Here is a 25,501-nt window from a genome sequence, read left to right as displayed (position 1 = left end):
TAATCAGAACTCTGGTGGAAGTAAAATGCTTCCCTTTTAAGACAGTGTCTGAGCTGCTAACAGCTTTGGATCCAGAAGCAAGCTAGTAAGCCTCTGTGTAAATGCAAATTACCTAGCTAATGGGCACAAAGGAGCTGCAAATAATACATCTGGTCAGCAAACAAGCTACTAGAAGACTCAGATTATGGCCCTTCAGGAAAGGGAGGTGAAAAAAACAAGTCAAGCCTGAAAATAAGGGGGACAGGTTAACCTTAAGGGGTGTGTGTGTGTGTGTGTGTGTGTACAGTGCTAAAATCTGAAGCTGTGTCTCAGCTATTACCTGAGAATAAACTTAAAGCTTGGTACAGCAGAGAAACTATTGCAAACTTGGTCTGTTGTACAAGAGGGGAAACTGAGGTACACCATCTCATGAATTTCATAAATGACCAGTGAGTGGGGTAATCCACTAGCCTGACTATAGAACAAAATAAGGACAGTCTGGAGGTAATTCTTCTGTTTTTCCTGCAAGTAGCAAGGACATTTGTAAAAGAAAGTGGTATTATTATTAAGCAATAATCTGTCCCCACCAGGGGGGTGGAAATTGTTTCTTTTGTTTTTCAGACACTCTACAAGCAAGCTGGCGCCAGCGGGAAAAATAACCCAGAATACCATGGATCTATGTTTTGTGGTGTTTGTCTTGTTGCTAGCATTGTTGTGTTTTAATGAACAGAAAACCTCATGATATGGGTGGGGGTGGCTTCAAAAGGCTGGCCTTGGGGGGGAGATGTGTATGGGAATGCAAAATGCTCAACTAGGCGGCCTGCATCTGTGCAATAGCTACCGTGGTACCTGGAAATGGAATGGCAACTAAGGTGGCCCCCACAAGCCCTATGGAAATAATGAGCAGGGGAGGAGCTCACTGGGAATCAATGGAGGGGTGTGTGTAAAATAGTGTAAATTAATAGAAGATGTTTGGATGTGCCCCTCTCCTATGACTATAGAGGAGCGGGATCAATGGCCTATGCAAGGGGTGGACAATTGGGTGTACTGTGTATAAGGTGTTTTGCTGGGAATGTACATATTACTGGGGGCACAATTACACCAGCCCATAACCAAACTACACCCATCTACATGCTGCTATATGGACTTTGGTGCACAAATGGATCTGTGAATCTTATTGCTGTGAATAAGCCAGGGCTTACTGCCTGATTCCATACCAAGTGGTCAAGCTGGTTTGGACAATATCCCATTTCTCTGTGAACATTCAATGGACTTGTGATATGGACAAAAGCATACAAAACTTGAAGGAGCAGCTTGTTGCAACTGCCAGCAACTGGACACAAGATCGTGACCCCATCGAAGGAGGAGAGGCAGTATTTTGGGGGTGTCTCGGATGTTGGACCATACTGCAGTGGTCAGGACTCGGTGTTGCTGTGGATTTTGTATTGTTAACTGTACTTGTGTTACGTTGCATAGGGAGATAACCTATTAGGAATGTAATAAGCCCTCCAAACCCTGCAGTGTACTAGACAACCCGGACCCAACCTTCTCAGGCCCACTCTAATGGGAAGTCTGGAACACTAATTGGAATAGGTGTGGTATGCCCGTACGAGAGAAGGTGCAGGGCACTATACTACACAAGGGGCAGTGGGACAAATGGAATATCGACACCTTCCACCTTGATGCCTGGCCCTATCAGGAAATGTGTCGCCATATGTCCTATGCTTTTCCAGGGATACCTGGGCAGGAGGATCCCAAAAGAAAAAGAAAAAAAAAGGGGTGGAGTGTTAGGATATAGATATTCAGGCCTGTCTGTAAAGGCCTATACTCTAAGAATTTAGGTGTATTCTTATCACTTGGCTAATGATAGAGGTATAAAAGAAAGAATCAAAACCACTGTCTGCCAGTGTAAGGGCCTTCTCTTACTGTGACAGTTTGTGGCCCTGTGCTTAGGCTCAGGCCTTTGGCTAAGCAGCAGAGGCAGCCATAAGCTGGGAAGCGACCGGTCACATCCTCACATTCCAAACTAGTCACATTGAAATAAGGTGCTATTGGGCTGTTAGGCACTATCAGGACAGGATTGTATTCCTATCACCTCTAGAGAAAGGGAAGTGCCTAGAAAATGTAAAAGGAAACTTAGTTTGATAGCATCCTGTCTGGCAAGAACTCACTTATCAATAGCTGGGATGTGAAATCCTCACTTCTGTATTGTTTTGTCATTATAGTTCCCACTTTGCTGTTGTTTGTCTGTATAATCTCTGTCTGGTTCTGTGATTGTTCCTGTCTGCTGTATAATTAATTTTGCTGGGTGTAAACTAATTGAGGTGGTGGGACATAATTGGTTACATAATCATGTTACAATATGTTAGGATTGGTTAGTTAAATTTCAGGAAAATTATTGGTTAAGGTATAGCTAAGCAGAACTCAAGTTTTACTATATAATCTGTAGTCAATGAGGAAGTGATGGGGGGGTGGGCATGTGGGTGTGTGAGATGGGAACAGGGAATGGGGGTAAGAAAATTGGAATCATGTTTTGCTAAAGGGGGAGATGGGAACAGGGAATGGGGGTAAGGAAGTTGGAATCATGTTTTGCTAAGGGTAGGAATGGGAACAGGGACACAGGTGTAAGGCTCTGTGGTGTCAGAGCTGGGAAGGAGGATACTAAGGAAGGAAACTGGAATCATGCTTGCTGGAAGTTCACCCCAATAAACATCGAATTGTTTGCACCTTTGGACTTCGGGTATTGTTGCTCTCTGTTCATGCGAGAAGGACCAGGGAAGTAAGTGGGTGAAGGAATAAGCCCCCTAACAGTAACCCTCACTTGGAATTTTCCAGCTTGCTGATATCTGGCCTGGAAACCGCTTGGAATGTTGGCTGGTTCTCGGTAGCCAGTGCTTGGTTGAATCATCTCTCTCCCTGGATGCTGGTCACTGCACTGTTTGAGCCACCTGATCTCTGCAGCCAGAACCTCAGGGCTCATCTACATGAACACTTAGTTTGCAGCAAGCTGGCATGTGAATCTACCCCCCACTAGCCTACTGTGCTCTAACTGTCCATATGGACCCTGCTGATGTGCACTAATAGTTTGTTAATGTGCTTTCATCTAGTCCTCTTGAAAACAGGCCATTCACTGCAGCTAGCAACTAAGTGAGCCAGTCTGAGAAAAGTACCTTGCTCCCCAGCTGTGGGGGATTTGTCAGTCCATGGAAGTTAGGTGAAGCTGTGTATTGTCCTCTAGCACTTGGTGTAGCTATGACTAGGAAGCAATAATAGGGGCAATTATCCCTAATCAGTTCCCTTGGAATTCCTCACTTTCCTCTCCATCTCCCCATTGTAGTATTGTCTAAATAGCTGGCTGAATGCCACCACATCATTTCCATGGCACTTCAAATGATTTAATTTTAGATGGCATGAAATGTTAAGTGAATGTAGTAATCAAGGGGACCTGGAATTTAGTAATGGTGTCTGGAGCTCACAACCTCTAAGGCAGCAGTGTGACTCCAGATGAGGTGGATAAGAATAATTCCAGAGTATTTACTGTCTGACAGCTGTTCAGTGCCTTAAGTGAACAGCGTGTCCCTTGATTGTAATCTCCAGCACAAACTGCAATGAGCAGAGAGTATGAACTATCAGGGTACTGAAGGTGCTCAGCACCTCTGGAGTGGTTGAGACATATTGGTCAAACAGCATGTGGGAAACTTATGTTCTGCTGTACCCATTGTGTGGTTAAATAAAGCACTTCAGTCTTTTGGTTAAGTGATCAGACTTTTCAGAAGCGTTCATGAGTTTAGTATTCACAAAAGGTGCTAGACTGACAGTGGAGAGAAATGAAACCATCTATCCATAGCATAGATACAGAATAGATACTAGCTGTGCATGTCCCCTCCCCTCCCCCCACCGCCTTACCAGTGCTTACCCCTATTTTAGATAGACCATCTGTAGGGGAAGATAATTCAGTGCTCTACTGAGAGAACCCTTGGGGCCAGATGTTCAAAGGCAATTAGGGGACAAAAGATGCCAATAAGCACCTACTGGAATTTTCAAAAGGGCCTAAGCAGGTCAGGCACCAAATGCCCATTAAAATTATTGGGTGTCTGGCACCTAAGAAAAATAGGCACTTTTGACAATCCCACTAGACACCTTGCTGCATCTTTAAGCATCTAAATACCTTTGAAGTCTGGTCCTTGCTCCCCCAAAACAGTACAAGTAACTCATTTCACATAGGCCACCAGTCATCACATAACACCCTCCTAAACTGGGTTCAAACAAGCACATTGAGTTGAGCTAATCCCATCCCATATATTTCCCCCACCCCACCCCACGAGTGGCTCCTAAGAACCCATTTTCACAAGTATGTACCTTCTTTCCCTCTGCACAACCCCCTCAGATTCTTTCTTGATTAAAAGGAGGAATACGTTTGTACGGAATCCTATGCTTATCATTCATATTGGTGCTCTTTTCAGGCTACTTGGCAGTTATCCAATGGGCCATGCATCTCCCATGTCTTTCTCACCACCTGTGGCAAATATATTTCTCACCTTTTGTTGAAATGCATTTTTACTCCCTTGTTTAATACGTTACTATTCAATGCTCAGTAACTACTCAGCCCCCTTACCTTCCTTATCAGGGTGAAAATTCTTTGGGTAATACATCAGACCAATGTCACTTATGTTCCATTGAGATGTTTACTCTCAAGGGTCAAAGTAGTTAAGGTGGGCCTTGAAGCAGAGCTCTCAGACACTGAGGGCATGACAATTTAAAGGGGTTCAGACCTGTCATTCTAAACTGCTGATGGAGGTAAGTGATAACAATGTATCAGATGCATTTCCTTAATTTATAGTGTAGGTTACTTAAATGTGGGCTTTTCTAAATCCATGACAAAAATAGGAAGGGAACCCCAAAGGCCAGCAGCATTCAGACTTGCCCAGCTGTTGGTGACATCATTATCAGAGTCACAGAGCTACAGAAGACTAAAGATTGAGGCAGTATTTTCCAGAGGCTAGGGTACTAGACCAAGATTGAGCCTATCTGGGTCCTACTTCCAGCTCTGCCACTAACCTGCTATGTGATGTGATCTTGGACAAGTCACTTTAGCAATCTGGGCCCATTTCCCCTCCCACACTCTGCCTGTCTATTTAGATTGTAAGCTCTTTAGAGCAGGGACTTCTTCTTACTATGTATTGCACCTAGCCAATCTTGGGGCCTCTAGGCTATACTGGGTATAGCCTTAACTGTGTGTCACTGAACAACAGAGATGACAATTGCTTTGGGGGTTGTTAAAAGAAAAAAGGAGTACTTGTGGCACCTTAGAGACTAACCAATTTATTTGAGCATAAGCTTTTGTGGGCTACAGCTCACTTCATCAGATGCATGCAGTGGAAAATACAGTAGGGGGATTTTATATACACAGAGAACATGAAACAATGGGTGTTACCATACACACTGTAACGAGAGTGATCAGGTAAGGTGACCTATTACCAGCAGGAGAGGAGCAGGTGTTGTGATGATTGCATTGGGATATTGCATCACTGTTGCTCATAGAAGCAATGCAAATATTAGAGGACATCATGCAGTTCTTATTACGAGTCACTCTTCAACTCCATTTGACACAATGGGCCTGATCCCCCACCAAGTTACACCAATTTGCAGTGATTACTTGTGCCTATAATATCCTCTTCTGCCCGCATACTCCTGCATCCTGGCTACTGGGAGATGGAGACAACAAATTAGCCAGGAGTTTGCAATGCAATACTGGTACATGCAACATCCCAATTTTGGGTTGCATAAGTAGAACTATCACATCACTCAGCAGATCATTGTCCCTCTCTACAGTAACCCATAGAACAACATGTTCAAGAGACTACAACAGTAAAAAGATATTGACAAACAGGAAGAAGTTAAATAAAGAGCAACAAAAATAAGGAAAGGAACAGAGGGATGAACTTAGGAGGAAAGATTTAAAGAGCTAAACACGCATGTCTACACAACTATGGCCTGCAAATATTTTAAGTTTCCATGCACCTTGCCACTACCAAAATTACCATGCATCACAGATGGTGCACCATGACCTCAACCCCACCTCGCTGCAGCTGCCAGCCTTCTGTCATCCCCTTTACCAGACTACCTTCTCCCACACACTGAACTACTGCACTAAATACACACAATGAAAAGCCTTCGGGGGGGGGGGGGCGCTAGTTTGGTAAAGGGTTGTGTGCGGAAGTGCAAGACAAAGGGACGGAGTTACAGTCATAGTCTGTGATTTGTGGCTTGCAGTAACAGTCAGGTGCATGCCTGCAAGTGGAGGAGACAAGGGTACATACTGTTAGGGGGCTTTTCATTTCCCTGCTTTTGCAGGTTTGCATCAGGCATGTTGCAACCCTAACTGCTGCACAAGAAAGATTTTGTGTATTCATTCTATTAGTGGTGGGCCTGAGCTCAGTGCTTCTCTAAGTTATGGGGGTGTCTGAACTGGGATTTGACCGGGCCCCGTTGTAGTGAGCAAGATCCCCTGATGGAGAGTTGGTTCCACATACCACCCAAATTTAGGTGTGTTCAGACTCATCTATAACACACACGTACGTGAGAGGAAGTGCCTCTTGTTTCTCCCTGGCTGACCCAAGGATCTGCATTGACAGGCATTTGATGAAAGCCAGTCCACTTTCCTCAGCTACAGCAGGGCAGGGCGTCACTCAAGAATGGAATTTGTTTGTGCAGAGAAGCTGGTGGGGTGGGGGGGGAGGAAATCTATAAAGCAAACACCTGGTGTAAGTCAGGATTATTCAGAGCCTTTCCCTCGATCATGCTGAAGCGCTGCTAAAAATCAGACACCTGCACTGTTTCCATTGAACTCCTTTAGTGAAGGGAGAGTACTTTTTTGGAGTCAGCCTTTAAAACTGAAGAGGGCCAGCTGTTCACAGATTACTAATATGGGGTTTCTCATTTCCTTTGTGCCATTCTGGAAAGAGACATGGGTTTGAATCCAACCCAAAAGATGCTGATCAAGGGCTTTCCTCCCTCCCTTCCCCACTCACTCCAGCACTAATTCAGACCATATGCTCCCTTATAATCTCCAAAGCACTAGACATAGATACTTTCAAAATGTTGTGGCTAGCACAGGAGGAAAAAGAGTTTAGAATTTTCCATATGGTTCCTATTTTTCCTCTTGCTTGCAATACAACAGAGGCGAAACCATTTCAAAAGACGAAGGGGTAAACCTGATAGGGGAAATGATGGAAAGTACCTTTGAGCTTGCAATCTAGGGCCTGTCTAGTGGGAAAGAAATATGACTGACATGGACTGATGACTGCCCAAGGTTAGACAGGCAGCTTTTGCTTCAGCTGGTAAAAAATGAGATTTAAAAAAAAAAAAACACCTTAAAAATCAATACAAGCAATAAAAAGCAAACAGTAGTTTTTACAAGGCTTTATATGGGTCAAAAATAATAGGGTTAGTTGCACATGAATGACCGCAGACAGCAGAGGCTAAAAAACCATAGGCTTTGACCCATATGTGATGCTGATCAACACAGAACTCAATATGCCCTCATAGATCAACACAGAGCTCAATGTATTGTTCATTGACCTTGCCAACAACAGTAATAATTAGTTGTATTACACAGCAAAAGAGAGTCTTGCTGTCGGCATCAACACTTCCATGATTTATCAGATAGCAAAATAAATGCACTCTTCAGAGCCCTGGGTTCCAACAGGTGCTGGGCTCCAAAGAGACACATCCGGAACAGAGAGGGCTCTCCACTGAGCAGATCTAGCAGTCAGTCACCTCAGAGGAAAGGCAACAATACAAAAAGCAGCATAAGATGTAGGCAGAAAGAAAGGACGGAAAAATACAGATACTCCAAACCTCCTCTCCCACACCCATTTGGGGACTAAAAGATAGACATTCATGTACTGTATTTCATAAGCATTGGAAAACCTGTCATTCCTCTGCTTCCTGTGGATTCTATTGCAGCACCATTGCTAACATTAACATATGGGGGAAAGAAAAAGGAAATCTGCTTTTTCTCTCTCCACTACATTGTACTAACAATACTATCAGTGACCATATACTGTAGTTTGCCCAGCCCTGGTTTAATCCTCCCACATCTGCCTCCCACATCTGTAGAGGAATTTCATAGAATTTAGGTTTGAAAAGGAGAGGTCTCCATTTGCAGTTTCTGTGTGTTCTCTTCAAAAGATGTGCATTTAGCAATATGGATTTTCCCAATCCACTCTATACTTTTTTTTAATAGATATGAAGGCATCTGTGTGGGTGCAGGTGTTATTAAAGTGGAATCTGATGGCTGATTGTCTAGATTCTACTTTAATAAAACTTGTATATTACATTTAGATCAGTACAGGAACTTATGTGAGGTAGATGAGAGAAAACACACAGAGTGGCAGAATCTCTTTACGTTTATGGTTACTTTATTTTAAAAGCTCCACTGAAAGATTTATAAAAACTGTTATAATTTATTAAATGGTTAATTATATAGTCCAGATTAATTATGATTTAGAACCACCTGTAAACACCTTTGTTCAGGCTAATTAGTAAGGTTCTGCTCTATATAGCCAGCAGATTTTCTATCTATTCAGAAATGTCATGGAAAATACAGAAGATGTGCTTGCTATTATCCATGGTAGAGCTGATAAAGTTTTGAGAACTTTTTTCTAATATTTCCTGGATTCTATTCTTCCCACTTATTTTAGGCAGGCAGTTGGGGGAGATAGGGAGAACTTCAAAATTTTGCCAAAATTTAAGAAGTGTCAGCCAGTGCTAACATATGGTCAGTATGAAGCTACGACAAATTGGACATAAGGACATGCAATGCATCACTAGGAGAAGACCCCCTTTAAAAAAATTGTATGTTTTAAACTGAAGTGGCTTTAAACATACATAAATATCTGAATCTATACAGGTCGAATAAATATATGAAAATGTGGATTCTGGATCTCACATGTCCCAGTCAGGACTGCTGGCTTATAGCTTCCCTCCCCGCCCCCTTCTCACCCATATGAGTGACAGTCAGAAGCACCAATTATATTGTGGTGTTGATTTTGGTGCCTATGTATCTGTTTTCTACCCACTCACATGATTTGCCAGATTAAGCGTCCATGGAATTTATAAAACTATCCATATGAAAGACGATACTATGGGTACAAAGTAAGCACTCGAAAAATCAAGAAATACTATTGTTATGGACTTAACTCTGCCCCCTTGTGCAGATGCTTATTATTTAAAGACAGATTTTACAGGATGCCAAGGCCTCTTGGGGTATGCATACACTGCAGTTAAACACAGCCAATAATGTTTTTTTCCCAAAAATGCCCAAGGGTTTGGATCAAAGCTGGCATGATAATCAAGCCCTGATGATCGATCACAGCAAATAAGACCCACTCCATATTGTCTCCCCTCCTTAGAACCTTTAATTCCACTAATGTCTCCAAGCATTTGCAAAGAACAAAAGGTTTGTATACAATCCTAATTGTATTTTAAACCACGTAATACAAAATTAAAGCCAGGAAATTCAAAGTTAAGGCAAAAGAGTTGGGAAATTCCATTTGCATGTTTTGGACCAGATCCTGCAGTCCTTAATCAAATTCCCACTGAAATCACTGGTAATTTTGCCAAACTAAAACTGATAGATCTGGCCCTTTGTAATGGAGGTTGGCTGTTTGAGAGAAAAGTATTTAGTACTTGCAAAGATAGTGGCCAATATTCCTGGAAAATGAAGCCCTCTGCTTGTTCACAGAGCAGGCAGAATTAGTGCTTGCTTCCCCACTCTGGAAATATAATCTCTAGTTGTGTGCAGTAGTTCACCCTCCGTACACTCTCAATCCTTAGCCATCCTTCAGAGACTTCCAATATGGATGTTAAATCAGTACCAATTTTGGTGATTGTTTTTCTGACAGTGGCACTGATAAGAGGAATTAGATGAGATGAAAAACAAACTCATTGCACATGGATTACTGACCAACCATCAGATAGTTATTTAGATATCTGTTAGCCTTGGCTAGATTTCAACCAGCAACCTAAAGGTGAAAGGCTTTGCATCCAATTACCACTACTTTCCTCTTCAGGATTCAGTTTTGATTCTCTCTCTCTCTACCAGGGGACAAATCTTGGAGTGGTACAGTTTCCAAGAGCACTAAATTCAAGCAAAATCCCTGATCTCAGGAGAGAAATAGGGTTGCAAATGCAATTTTGATCTGTCTCCACTTGCTGCTTGGAAGAATTAGGCCACTTGCCCCAGAGAGGTTCAGGGACCAAACAGAGCATGCAGTAATATTTTCTTTTATTTCTTCATAATATAAATGACCTTTCATTTCATAGCAGTACCTTATTCTTATATTTTGACAAATGGTGAAAGGGAGATTCAGTAGCTCTTACTGTGCCTTTCAGAGTGTTCAGTACATCAGTTAAGTCCCTTCCTACTCTTTTCCTTTCCAGATTAATACTTCTGTGGTATCATGTGGCCAGACTTCAAAATATCTTTACAGTCCTTTTTTCAATCTAGACTTTAGCTTTTTAAAAAGATACAGAGGGAGATTTTCTCAATAACAAGAGGTACCTTAGGTACTCAACTTCCACTGAAAGCCAATGGATCTTATTTTCCTGATTCATTTGTGCCTGAGGGCATGTCTACCCAGCAAGTAGATACTACAGCTAGCCCATGCCAGTTGACTCAGGCTAAAGGGCTGTTTAATTGCAGTGTAGATGTTCACACTAGAACTGAAGCTGGAGCTCGGGGACACTCCCAGCTTGCAGCGCAAGCCCGAACACCTACACTGCATTTAAACAGCCCTTTAGCCCAAGTCCTGCAAGCCCGAGTCAGCTGATAAAGGCCAGATGTAGGTATCTAATTGCAGTGTACACATACCCTTAGACAATCTCCCCCATGATGACCAGTTTCCATTCCTAAGCTGTGCAGCTGAGCAGCCTGCTGTCAGCTATGATATACTGAGAAGTGCCTGCTATTCAGAGGAGCTTCCTTAACCAGGTGCCATCTTACTTTCTCAGGGCTTGGGGGGGGGAGGGGGCTTTCCCCTCCTCATGTTCCTCCTAGGAGGAGGAAAGAGATGGGGAAGGGGGCAGAACAAGGGGTTCTAAGGCTCTCCCTCATCCTGATAGCGATGTAAGAGCAATGTAAATAGAGGACTTCTCTCACACAGAATGAGAGCTGAAGAGTTGGATGGGGCAAGTCAAAGAAGTGAGGGAGATGGGATGAAAAGGTCCCAAGGAGTGACAGTGATGTGGGGGTAGAGGATGAAGAGAAGGGAGAATGAGACAATGGAGAATTAGATGAAATAAGGGAGAGGCACTCCCATATATAGGCTTTAAACCTGAGCTCTGGCAGTCATTTGTTCTGCAGAGGAAAAAGTATTAGAGGAAACCATGGGAGGTGGCCAAAACTGGGCACATTAGTCCAGATGAATGCAAAACTCAGTCAACATAATACCATAAAACAGTCTGCATTCTCAGGTACATTGAATACATATAGTGTGCTTTTTAACTCAGAGGCTGTTTAGCCTAGGCTATGGAGACGAGGTCTGGGAGCTGAGATTCCTGGGTTCTAGCCCCAGCTCTGCCACTGACTCACTATGGCATCTTGGGAAAACCACAAGATTTCTATGCCTATGATCAAATCATCAGGACATTTCTTTACCTTACCTGGGTGTTTCAAGGATTAACTCAGGATTTGTAGAGAGCAGCCAGCTATTCAGATGAAAGGTACTATACATTCTAAGTGACATATTTTACCAATACTGCTGCACACTATCGGCAGCAACACCTAAGTCTTGTATTCAGAGGATTTTCCAGGTCTCTCACTCATCATTATTAAACCAGAGGGCCAATTGCTTTTACATACAAGCATCATGCTTCCAATAGAAAGACCCCTAATTTTAGCCAAAATGCAAAAGATTTAAAGCAGGTTCTTAGTTTTACCATAGGATTTTTTTCCTAGGGGTAATGGAATAAGATTGATGGGCTCTGCTTATATCCAGGAATGGTTCTACGGGACGAGAGAAAATAAAATCCTGGCTAGCATTTGATTAATCAACACCTAAACCAAAGACTTCCTGGTAGTGAAGTAAGTGTAATGTGGATGGAGGACATCTGTGATGAAAGACTTATTCTCGAAACAGAAGCGACATTCATTTTGGCTCCTTAAAAGAATGGAAGACACCAGCCATATTTTGCTATTTAGAAAGGTATGACTGAGAGATCTCTTGTCGGGGAAAACTGTAAGTCAAGGTATTTCCTTTCACATACCCGCTCTCTACATAGCAGGGCTACAACATATTTGCTGTTTACTAACTCCAGACCAGACTTGCCTACATATGCTAAACACCTTGCAGCATGGCTATATGGAGAGGGGTTTTTTTTTGTTTTTTTTTTAAAAAAAAGTCAAACCCACACATTTTAGTAATGAGATGGGACTTAAGAGGGGCCTGAAGTTTCCTGAAAGCAATTCAAAGGAAAAATCCCTCCTCCATGAAGATTAAAAGCAGAAGTGGCAGAGGTTAAGCTTTAGAGAGGAAAAAAAATTAAAGCCCTTCTTCAAGTGCTCTGAAGAGGGGGATCATTTACACATGGTCTAGGAATAAGCTTTGCCAGCTGGTAACACTCATCATTTGTTGTCAAACAGTCCACAGGTAGTCACAGTATTAGCCTGCCTTCAATCTAAGAAACTATAATAAAGCCAACCAGGAAGATATCCACAAAGGATCTAAAAACAGTTTGCAAGTCAGACTACAAAGGAAAAGAGGACTGGATCCAAGCAATATTTTCTTGTCATGTTTTATGAATTGTTGCTATTAAAACACCTGGGATTCCCCCCAGGGAGAAAGCTGTATCAGGGAAAGTTATGATATTAAGTCCCTCTCTAGATCTAAAGACTTCCAGTGCTGGTAAGAACAAAATTAGGGGTAAAAATCTACTTATGTTTGCTTGAAACGCTTCTTGTTCTGAGGTGAGCTATGATAGGCATCTCCTTGGAGTGCTGGGGTTTCAATTAAGGCTCAGATATCTGATGTGTTTTCCGCACAGAGGACAAAGTTTTATGATTTCCTAGTAGATTACAGAAGTTCCATCAAACAAAGAAATTGCGTTACACACAGTATACCTCTAAAATAACATTGGAAAGCCTTCCCCTTGCCACTGACAGTCACCTATGCTTGCTTTGGCCTTTGTCATCTTTATCAGTCTTCCAACAAAATCAATGGACCAGGGAGCTAAAAATTGACTTACACCAGACATCCCATCCCATTTTCCCCTTATTTTGCAACAGTACATAATATTGCCTTATCAACAATAGGGAACCATGCAAAATGCAGTCACAGGCAGTTTCCTTATCCCAGTCACTCAGAGCTGCTGAGCACCCACAATTCCAAATGACTTCAGCAAGAGCGGTAGGTGCTCAACACCTCTGAAAGAAAGCTCTGCTCCGCCAAACTGAACAAGTAAGCAGAGAACATTTGCTTGCAATGGAAGCTTTTTCCACAGGTCATGCCAAAGATGAGGATATACATACCCACCTGTATTTGCTTCCCATTAAATAAGGCAGATCATCTTTCTCCAAATGGAGGATTTTTTTTCCCTGGAAAGCCAGGATCTTTCCAAATCCCTCTGACTTTATGATGAGTCCTGCTGATAAGCCTCAGGAGGCTGCAAGTGCACCTGCATCAATCACATCATAGTACTGTTATGCAGTAGACCCCACAGCTGCTGATGGATGGGTGCTTCTGGCACTCATTAATCTGCTGGGGGGGGGAACAGAAACATAACAGGATCTATGGGGAAAATGTAGCAAGATAGTTTTAAATATTTAAGAAAAAAATAGCAAGCATTTTAAGTTGGTATTTATGCTCATGAGATAGAAAGGTTGCCTGGAATATTTTGAGGGGGGGAAAAAAAATCACAAAATGGGAGAAATGAAGTTATTACTACAAAGGTCTGGCTAATGGAGAGTTTAGATACACGTCTTTGTACTAGTATTTATATTATAATCTCAACCCTCAAAGTACATGCAGTCACTAATTAACCACCTGGTTTGCATCTGAAAATGAATAATTCCAATAGTGTTCACTAGTCTATTGTCAGAGAAGGCTGATCTAGTGGTTAGTGGATGGCCCAGTGTATACGGTGCCAGGCTGGGATTCAGGAGACTCAAGTTCATATTCAGAAGCACTCAGCCTCTCAGGGCCTGGTTCTCCTCCTATTTATACCTGTTTTACACCAGAACAACTATTGACTTAATGGAGTTACTCCTGGTTAATGTTAATGTAAATGAAAGCACCTTCAGATCCCTGGCATCTTCTTAATCAAGTCTGCTCTGTAACAGGGGAGTTTACACCATCGTAACTAGATCAATTTGAAATCTATTTACACCAGTGCAAGTTTTCTAACATGGACTTTCCCTGACCAAACATTCACCATTTTCAATCTCTGTACTGCTAGATAGCTGCACTCCTCTGGGAGAATGCAAATTATAAAGTCCTGGACAAAGCACTGAGAGCTGGAGATAAAGCATTCTTAGTCAAAGGACTCTGGCTATGGAATGAATTGCTGGAGAAGATCAGACAAATAATGCTGCAAAACCTCCCTCTTCAAAAAAAAAAAAAAAAAAAAGTCAAACCAAAAACAAAAAAAAAAAAACCCAACACCTTTCCACCCTAAGAAAGGCATTTACAGCACCTCCCTTCAAAAATAAATAAAAATCTGTAACAAACAAGTCAACCAACCATACCTTCAACCAGAGAGGTTTTATCCCAAAAAGGGGGAGAAGCCAGAGAATCCATGAAGTCCACTTGAGACTTCACTATTGATTTTATGTGGCAGGCAGGCAGACACTATAGGGACGGGAAGCAGTATAGACAAACAGATCTTCCCTTTAACTTAGGCCCTTCAAACAAAAAAACCAAAGGTCTATCATCAAACATGACACTCAGCCTCTATCTTCTAAATAGAATTATCCTAGTTCTAAAAGGATTCTCACTAGACATTTTCTGTGCGGCTCCCTAACTTACCCACTCACTGCCTTCCCCCCAGACCTTCCGGGTAATTCCTCTGCATTCAATGCCTTTGTTTTGTAATCAAGCTTATTGAAAGTGAAATTCAATTATTGGAAATGTGTTGCAGTTTACAAACAAAGAATGCCCTGTACTGTTAACTTTATTGCTATTGATTGACACACCGCAAACAGTGTTGGGAGATCTGAATCAGCAATGGACTGGGCGAGTCCTGAGGTTTTCTGAAAGAACAAGTCACATCTGGCAACCATGGGTCTAAGTGAACATCTTAGTATCATGTAAACAGACAGACAATAACTTATAGGATCAGGGTCTGAAAGATACACAAGACAGTTCATATAAATGGCAAGCCAATAACAATCAAAACCAAAGAACATCTACAGCAGATGTATAAAGGCAAATCTGGCCCCTCCCTTCCCCCAACTGAGTGAGTCTTCATAGACAATAAAAGAAAAAGGAGTACTTGTGGCACCTTAGAGACTAACCAATTTATCTGAGCATAAGCTTTCGTGAGCTACAGCTCATTTCATCAGATGCATACTGTGGAAAGTGTAGAAGATCTTTTTATACATACAAAGCATGAAAAAATACCTCCCCTCACCCCACTCTCCTACTGGTAATAGCTTATCTAAAGTGATCACTCTCCTTACAATGTGTATGATAATCAAGGTGGGCCATTTCCAGCACAAATCCAGGGTTTAACAAGACCGTCGGGGCGGGGATTAGGAAAAAACAAGGGGAAATAGGTTACCTTGCATAATGACTTAGCCACTCCCAGTCTCTATTCAAGCCTAAGTTAATTGTATCCAATTTGCAAATGAATTCCAATTCAACAGTTTCTCGCTGGAGTCTGGATTTGAAGTTTTTTTGTTGTAATATCGCAACTTTCATGTCTGTTATCACGTGACCATAGAGATTGAAGTGTTCTCCGACTGGTTTATGAATGTTATAATTCTTGACATCTGATTTGTGTCCATTTATTCTTTTACATAGAGACTGTCCAGTTTGACCAATGTACATGGCAGAGGGGCATTGCTGGCACATGATGGCATATATCACATTGGTGGATATGCAGGTGAACGAGCCTCTGATAGTGTGGCTGATGTTATTAGGCCCTGTGATGGTGTCCCCTGAATAGATATGTGGGCACAGTTGGCAACGGGCTTTGTTGCAAGAATAGGTTCCTGGGTTAGTGGTTCTGTTGCATGATATGTGGTTGCTGGTGAGTATTTGCTTCAGGTTGGGGGGCTGTCTGTAGGCAAGGACTGGCCTGTCTCCCAAGATTTCTGAGAGTGTTGGGTCATCCTTCAGGATAGGTTGTAGATCCTTAATAATGCGTTGGAGGGGTTTTAGTTGGGGGCTGAAGGTGACGGCTAGTGGCGTTCTGTTATTTTCTTTGTTAGGCCTGTCCTGTAGTAGGTGACTTCTGGGAACTCCTCTGGTCTATCAATCTGTTTCTTCACTTCCGCAGGTGGGTATTGTAGTTGTAAGAATGCTTGATAGAGATCTTGTAGGTGTTTGTCTTTGTCTGAGGCGTTGGAGCAAATGCGGTTGTATCACAGAGCTTGGCTGTAGACGATGGATCGTGTGGTGTGGTCAGGCTGAAAGCTGGAGGCATGTAGGTAGACAATAGAAATGGTACATTTCTGCTAAACAGGGAGGAGCAAGATGCAGGAAGCCCACATAGGACAAATTACTGCAGGGGGGAGGGGCCTGTATGTATCCATATGCAGTAGTATGCAGGGTTACTTTGAGGATGGGAGTTGGGGGGGCAGAGAGAAGAGGGTCACTAGCAGATCTGAAGCTACGTGGGTCCCTCAAACTGCCAGACCTATGGGGGGGGGGGAGGAAATGTGTGCATTGCCTGCAGAGTCTACTGCTCCCCGTGGCTAGAAACAGCCACAATGCATTCCCTTTGCAGTTCCAGGACCTGGAGGCAGGATTCTGTTCCTTCCTGTTCCCACCCTGAACTCCCCAGCCCACTTGTGAGGCTGCAGGCAAGAACCAGAACTTTGCTCTGAAAATAAACATCAAGCTGTTAAAGTCTCTTAGGGTTTAGCTTAATTATTTCTAGACAAAGAAAAGATAGCAGAGAGACCATTAAATGTGCCTTCCCAATCCGGACACAGTTCATCAGAACATTTGACAAATATGAACATTTGACAAATAACACAGCCTGAGGACTGCAGCTTATTTACAGGTACCAGTCACAGAATGACTAATATCTGTCTGAGTTGCGCCTTATCAATATTAACCTTCTTATTTCTGAAGCACCTGCTAATCTTGGCTAGATTCCAGGACCACCAGCAGCCTGAGCTAAAATCAAATCGGAACCTAAAGGTGTTATCTGGCAATAGAACATCTGAGAGTTTGAACAAAAGAAGAAAGTCCCAACAGTGTCAATAACCCTAAAGGTCCTTGGCGGGAGGAACAGTTTTACTAGCATGCGTCCCTTCTACTTATTGGGTCTGTAAAAAATGAAGTTCATTTTGGGCTTAAAGACATTCATATCTCCAGCCCTGATCCTGTAACACTTACGCACATTAGCAAAACTTCACATAAATAAGTAATGTCCTTGAGGGACTCTCGTACATACAGTTTTTTGTTTTTTTTTTTTAAAAGGAGTTTACAAGCTGAAGGCTGACGGGCTAGGGTACCTAAACATCGTAAAAAAAAAATAATAATAATAAATTGAGCAACAATCCTTTCACCTGCATCTATCTGTAATATGGGATTAAGGAATCAAGAAAGATTTTTACTAATATGTAGTCTGTGTCTCATCTGTGTTTTTAATAATTCACTTCCAGGAATTTGTGCTGATACTTAAATGCTGGGACTATTGGCAATAAAAAATAAAAAAAAAACCACATACACACACACTTACTGGTATCTACTGAAAAGATGAAAGGCTGGAGATTTTTTTTTTAAATACATAAAAATGTATATTCCTCTCAGGGATCAATTGGGAACATTAAAAAGGCAACAGACCTAGGTCTTCATCAATTCTAATCTAGAGAAAACTGTAAGATTGCAATAAGACTCACTGTTTATTAAGTGCACACAATCAGAGCCTGCCTACTTCAATGAGGTACTGATATTTGTAATGAAGAGCAATTGTCCAAGAGGCAGGACACAGAAAATTGCAATAATTAATCACATATCTTAAAGGGATGGAGATGACCTGAAGAGATTGAAAGTAACAACTGAGATCTAGGAACAAAGAAAGTACAAGACTTGACTCAGATCATTCTAGAGGGGCAGTGAGCAAACTGATAAAATAAAGATGATGCCACCCAAAGAGGACTGAATGTTTATCTGATAAGTGTTGACAACCCTTGAGAGTAAAGAGCATGGCTATGTTCATCGTGATCTCCACCAGAGAACGTTAAAGAGTCGGTTAACGGGTTAAAAGTGATAGGTTGTAGATCCTTGATGATGTGTTGGAGACGTTTTAGTTGGGGACCGAAGGTGATGGCTAGTGGCGTTCTCTTGTTTTCTTTGTTGGGCCTGTCCTGTAATAGGATCTACAACCTATCCTGAAGGACGACCCATCACTCTCACAGATCTTGGGAGACAAGCCAGACCTCGCTTACAGACAGCCCCCCAACCTGAACCAAATACTCACCAGCAACCACTCACCACACAACAGAACCACTAACCCAGGAACCTATCCTTGCAACAAAGCCCGTTGCCAACTGTGTCCACATATCTATTCCGGGACACCATCATAGGGCCTAATCACATCAGCCAGACTATCAGAGGCTCGTTCACCTGCACATCTACCAATGTGATATGTGCCAGCAATGCCCCTCTGCCATGTACATTGGTCAAACTGGACAGTCTCTACATAAAAGAATAAATGGACACAAATCAGATGTCAAGAATTATAACATTCAAAAACCAGTCAGAGAACACTTCAATCTCTTTGGTCACTCGATTACAGACCTAAAAGTGGCAATTCTTCAACAAAAAAAATTCAAAAACAGACTCCAACGAGAGACTGCTGAATTGGAATTAATTTGCAAACTGGATACAATTAACTTAGGCTTGAATAGAGATGGGGAGTGGATGGGTCATTATACAAAGTAAAACTATTTCCCCATCTTTATTCCCCCTCCCCCCCCCCCACCCCCCACCACTGTTCCTCAGATGTTCTTGTCAACTGCTGGAAATGGCCCACCTTGATCATCACTACAAAAGCCTCCCCCCCACCCCCAACTCTCCTGCTGGTAATAGCTCACCTTAAGTGATCACTCTGGTTACAGTGTGTATGGTAACACCCATTGTTTCATGTTCTCTATGTACCTAAATCTCCCCACTGTATTTTCCACTGAATGCATCCAATGAAGTGAGCTGTAGCTCACGAAAGCTTAGGCTCAAATAAATTTGTTAGTCTCTCAGGTGCCACCAGTCCTCTACCTACAGTGGAAGGAGCAGATCTGAATGAGCAGCATAGTGGGCAGTGTCACTGTTGCATGGCTCAACAGCAAGAGGTAACAACATTTTTTTCTGTATTACGCTGGAACCATATCTGCAGAATTGCCCAGCATGGTTCAGAATTGACCTCTCACATAAAACCAGGGACCAGATGGCAGTAGACTGTGATGGCAAAGAAATGCACATTATGAAAATAACTAACTAGAACTAACATGCCAAAAGAACGATTTTTAAGTGCCCATAATTTTATTAGCTATGTAATTAGTGGCGTCATGTGTTCTCCATTATGAGAACTGCCTTAGGCTCTTACAGAACTTCCATTTCTTGTGCTGAATTCTACCTTCCAACTTATTTACTGATCCTGGACTAGTAAAGTGAAGCCGTGCTGCCAATGGTGCTGTAATATTTTACAGACTGTGCCATCAATCTGCTTTATTCATTAGATCTTATTTCCATATTCATCTGTTCCAAATGCAAATCTGGATTCCATTCTCAGCTAACTAACCTCTGGAGTGCTATGCCCATGACTCCATTCCTGGCGCCACCACTCCCTCTCCACGTCATGTGGCAAGAGCAGAGGGATCTGGAGGTGATCTCTCAAGAACATTCTATAGCACATACATCCAAGGAAAACACAGGCATTTGGGGGTATTTTTAACATACAGGAAATTGATCTAACCACATTTTTGCAGGCTAGACAATCTTATCTGGAGAGTAATGTGGTTGTTTTGCTAATCTACTTGGCTCCCAAATGTAGAAGTGAAGCATATACCTTTTGGCCCAGAAATGCTGGAATAGCCAGGTTCTTTGATACAAACAATCACATTTTACGCTGAATTCTCCTCCTTTCCACATATGGCACACTTGGCATGGATCAATTGTCTTATAAATAACATTTTAAAGTTACAAAACAGCTTCAACCATAGAGATGGGGGAGGAGCAGCTTCTAGAGAATATGGGATATTAGTGTTTATTGTTTTGTTCATTGTGCTTCACTTTCAAGGGATGAAAATGAAGGAGTAGGATAAACAGAGGGGCTCCCATTTTTGAACAGTACAATATTATGTAGTGCATAGCCTGTGGACCAAGGCAGGAGTCCACCACAGCAAGTATCTCAGCTTTGTTTACAAGGATGATGTGTATGCAGTAGGAATGGAGTTATCCAGTTTACTGAGCGCTATGTTAGAACTGAGAACTCAGATTCTGTATACAAAGGAAGTGATTTTTTTCCAAAACCAATACAGAGTGTAATTTACCTGCAGTATTCAGAACACCTTCCACATTCAATACCAAACCCTAGATGGTAGCAGGGTGAATGTGTTGCTCATCCATGAGCTGATGATTGAGCAAATCCCAGCAACAGCTAGTTGAAGCTGAACTCAAGAGAGACAGGAGGTGTTGGTGAGCAGAAGAAAGTATTTTGAAGAGTATTTTGCAGCCATGGTACAGTTTCCTCTAGTTGAAGGCACATGCACGCATGCCCATAATTAGTCAATTCAGTCCACAGCCTAGGAGTACTCTTGGATTCCTCACAAATGCTAAACTCTCACATAACAGCATCTATAACATTTTCTACTATCTCTGGTTGGCTAGGAGATTTTGTCCCATCCTAGAAGATGACAGCATGAATAAGTGAGGCCAGGTCATCATCACCTCTCAGCTGGAATACTCCACTGTAATATACTTAGACATGAAGCCTTCACTGATTAGGAAACTCCAACTAGTACAGAACACTGCAGTGCATCTCCTCAGCAACACATTCTACCATGGATACATCAAACCTGTCCTCCACTCTCTACTTTGGCTTCCCATAAATACTAAGTCAAATTCAAGGTCTAGCTCTGTATCTTCAAGGTGCTCCAGAGCCAGAGCCCAGCATATCTAAAAGACTGCGTAAAGTGCTAGGACAAAGACTGCGGGCAACAACTGGGCTCCTCTAGCACAATGGAACTCTTAGCAAGAAGGATAAAGCTTGTCTGTGCAAGAGACAGAATGGTCTGACACTGTGAAATGAACCGTCCCAGGAACTAAGGACCTTCACAAACCTCACCCCCTTCTGCTGCCAGTGCAAGGCACATTGCTTTGACCTATGTATTCTCCAGCATAAATATATAGCAACATGTACATTTAAAACAAAAAAAAATCCTGCCAAAGCGAGACACTCCACTGCACACACTTCTCCCCCTGTGGTGAGGATGAGAGAACGACAGATGTTAGGCATGTTGCTTAATGCACTTCTGGAAGGCCCTCAGATACTACAGTGATGAGCATGGTATAAGAACCTCTATAGAATAGTTCAGCTATAGACCACATAAGGAAGTTAGGGTAAACCACCCATTAGTGATCCAGCTCCCAAAACCAGAAGACTGTTCTGAATCAAACACTACACTCAGCAAAGGAAACCAAGAGCCCTGAAATTCTTTGTGGTTCTTGTGCGGATAAGCTGGTGGGTTTCTGAATGTGATGGTTTCTCTCCTCTGTAATGAAGGCACCTATTGCTAATCACAGTTGTGGCGTCGTAGGGCAGGTCTCCCCCATGCCTTGCTATAAAGCCGAAGGCGGCTCTGGTGAGAAGAGGTAGGGTGTGACACTACACCCGAGGGGAGTGCCCTGTGACCCCCATATTCATCATTTGTATATAATTGTGATATTGCACATGAAGCCCTGCCATGCTGCATCCATCTTGATGGAGAGAAAACATCATCAGACCAAGCTGCTAGAGATGGTAGAGTCATTGTCATTTTAATTCCTCTATACGAATCCCTATTGATACAGCCTGCCTTATTTTATTTGTCTCATCTTGTTACTTGGGGAATCCTTGCCACCCCATGAATAAGACTTGTGGTACCTTTATCATGCCTTGTAAGGTAACATGGGAAAGGTTATGATCTGCTGAAACCCACCGTTCCATCAAAATATATATAGATCATTAATGCATATGAAGTTATGAGAATTGTGTTATATGGTTGTCACTAAAATATGCTGTCGGTTTGAGAAGCACCCAGATACTAGCTCCTCAAAGACAATAACCAGGGGGATAACCAGTGCCTGGGGGGGTGTTGAATCACCATCAACAGCCATTGTCCAGCAAGAAAGCTGCAATGCAATGACTCACTGACACAAGGTCACACCAGGTGAATTGCTCAACCTTTCCTGGTTACTCAGCAATGCTCACCAAACATGCCTGGATTTGGGTTCTCCAAGTACATAGACTAATGGTATAAAACAGAACACAGGAGCTCCATGCTTGGCCTTTTCTCCTCCCCGCACCTATTCTGCAAGCAACAAGAGCACTCAGAAGACTAACAGAGGAGACTGGCCCAGATTTCAAGAATGAAACCTGCATACTATGAACTGCAATATTCAGGTGGGTGAGAAAAACTGCTTAATCTAGATGTTGCCCAGTCTAATAGAGCTGAGTGTTTAGACTGTGTGGTTATATATTTTATTTTGGTAACCACTTTGACTTTTTGCCTATATTTTGTAGTTCATAAACTTGTTTTACTATTTATCTTTACCATTGAGTGTGCCTGAAGTGTTTGGTAAATCTGCCCAGATTTACAAAGGCTGGTGTATATCCACTTTCCGTTCATGAAGTGGTGAACCACTTAATAAACTTGCATTGCTTATCTTGAGCAGTGCAAGATGGTATATTCCTGAGGTACAAGGCTGGGAGCTGGGGGGATTCGGCTGGTGCCTTTCTCTGTGAGATTCATGAGTGGCTCGGGGAGCATTGATGCAATCCAGCTGAGTGTGGGGCTCCACATGCGGTTGTGCTGAGTAATAACAGCTGGAGGGGTTTACTGCTTGTCACTGGCAAAGCCTTGTGAGAGGCTGGAGAGTTAAGGGGGCACAGCGGTCCCAGTCTGCACCCCAGGAATCCCATTACATAGGGCTCCACTACACAGAAGCTGTAGGGAGCTGGCACACAATGGAGCACAGCTCTGTAATGGCTGTCTTTGTCCCAGAGTTTAGGGGTAGGCTAGGGCCAATGGATCATTAACTACAGCTGCTCAGTCCAATCTACTCCACCTAGGCAGGAATAGCAGCTGCAGGGCCTGTTCATAGAACCATAGAATATCAGGGTTGGAAGGGACCTCAGGAAGTCATCTAGTCCAACCCCCTGCTCAAATCAGGACCAATCCCCAACTAAATCATCCCAGCCAGGACTTTGTCAAAGCCTGACTGCAAAAACCTCAAAGGAAGGAGATTCCACCACCTCTCTAGTAACGCATCACCACCCTCCTAGTGAAAAAGTTTTTCCTAATATCCAACCTAGATCTTCCCCACTGCAACTGGAGACCAATACTCCTCATTCTGTCATCTGCTACCACTGAGAACAGTCTAGAGCCATCCTCTTTGGAAACCCCTTTCAGGTAGTTGAAAGCACCTATCAGATCCCCCTTCATTCTTCTCTTCTGCAGAATAAATAATCCCAGTTCCCTCAGCCTCTCCTCATAAGTCATGTGCTCCAGCCCCCTAATCATTTTTGTTGCCCTCCTCTGGACACTTTCCAATTTTTCCACATCCTTCTTGTCATATGGGGCCCGAAACTGGACACAGTACTCCAGATGAGGCCTCACCAATGCCAAATAGAGGGGAACGATCACGTCCCTCGATCTGCTGGCAATGCTCCTACTTATACAGCCCAAAATGCTGTTAGCCTTTTTGGCAACAAGGGCACACTGTTGACTTATATCCAGCTTCTCATTCACTGTAACCCCTAAGTCCTTTTCTGCAGAACTGTTGCCTAGCCACTTGGTCCCTAATCTGTAGCAGTGCATGGGATTCTTCTGTCCTAAGTGCAGGACTCTGCACTTGTCCTTGTTGAACCTCACCAGATTTCTTTTGGCCCAATCCTCTAATTAGTCTAGGTCCCTCTGTATCCTATCCCTACCCTCCAGTGTACCTACCACTCTTCCCAGTTTAGTGGTATCTGCAAACTTGCTGAGGGTGCAATCCATGCCATCCTCCAGATCATTAATGAAAATATTAAACAAAATCTGCCCCAGGACCAACCCTTGGGGTGTAGAGGTAAAAATCCTAAGGCCATCTTGGATCCGCTAAAGGACAACTAGACATCCATTTTGTAAACCCTTCTTGTCCCCTCCTCACTCCAAGTTTGGCGCCTTTTTATGTTTAGGCGGGAAAAGGTAGTTACTGTCAATCAACTAATCTGCCTACCAACCCAATGTCTATATAAGGCAGTGCTCAGATTAGATTGGGGCTGCCCACCTGAGTGGCAGAGTCTTGTTGCTGTCTGTTTGAGACAAAGTACGTGACTGAGGGTAGGCCATTCACCCCACCAGGGGATATACTCACCTACATGCACCTATTTCATTTTCTTATAGTGATCACTTGCTCCACGCACGACAACACAGGTGAAGAGAGGGGGAGGGATTCAATTACCTGAATACTCTCGTTTTACCTAAGAAGACGCTCACCTGTTCCTGCCCTGAGGTCCTATTTCCATCTGAGGGATCCAGTTGCCCTGCCATGCTGCATCCATCTTGAAGAAGAGAAAACATCATCAGACCAAGCTGCTAGAGATGGTAGAGTCGTTGTCATTTTAATTCCTGTATACAAATCCCTATTGATACAGCCTGCCTTATTTTATTTGTCTCATCTTGTTACTTGGGGAATCCTTGCCACCCCATGAATAAGATTTGTTGTACCTTTATCCTGTCTAAGTCATATCTGGGAACATAAACCCCCGGTGATAGATATGGGAAGAGAGGCGAACCTGAGAACAAGACTCCTGGCCGTTGTCAATTCTTTCTCCTGTTTCGGTCAACAGGGCTTAATACTGGCTGCCAACTAGACATGGAGCCATTGATCACTACTCGTTGAGCCTGATGATCTAGCCAGCTTTCTATCCACTTTATAGTCCATTCATCCAGCCCATACTTCTTTAACTTGCTGGCAAGAATACTGTGGGAGACCGTATCAAAAGCTTTGCTAAAGTCAACGAATAACACGTCCACTGCTTTCCCCTCATCCACAGAGCCACTTATCTCATCATAGAAGGCAATTAGGTGAGTCAGGCATGAACTGTT

General features: G+C 42.8%; 1 long non-coding RNA gene across 1 annotated transcript in view; it reads right to left on the bottom strand.

Annotated features, from left to right (window-relative positions):
• The window catches only part of LOC311520384, a 102,721-nt gene extending 77,792 nt beyond the window's left edge, over positions 1–24,929 (bottom strand). The window contains exon 1 of the long non-coding RNA XR_014711572.1: positions 24,890–24,929. This is a non-coding gene — a long non-coding RNA (uncharacterized lncRNA). The remainder of the gene's footprint in view (positions 1–24,889) is intronic.
• Between the last annotated feature and the right edge of the window lie 572 nt (positions 24,930–25,501).

Source organism: Lepidochelys olivacea (genome assembly GCF_965140295.1).
Source record: "Lepidochelys olivacea isolate rLepOli2 genome assembly, chromosome: 5".
Lineage (NCBI taxonomy): Eukaryota > Metazoa > Chordata > Testudines > Cheloniidae > Lepidochelys > Lepidochelys olivacea.
The sequence above is the reverse complement of the archived record's forward strand: the minus strand, read 5'-3'. Positions and strand labels throughout refer to the sequence as shown.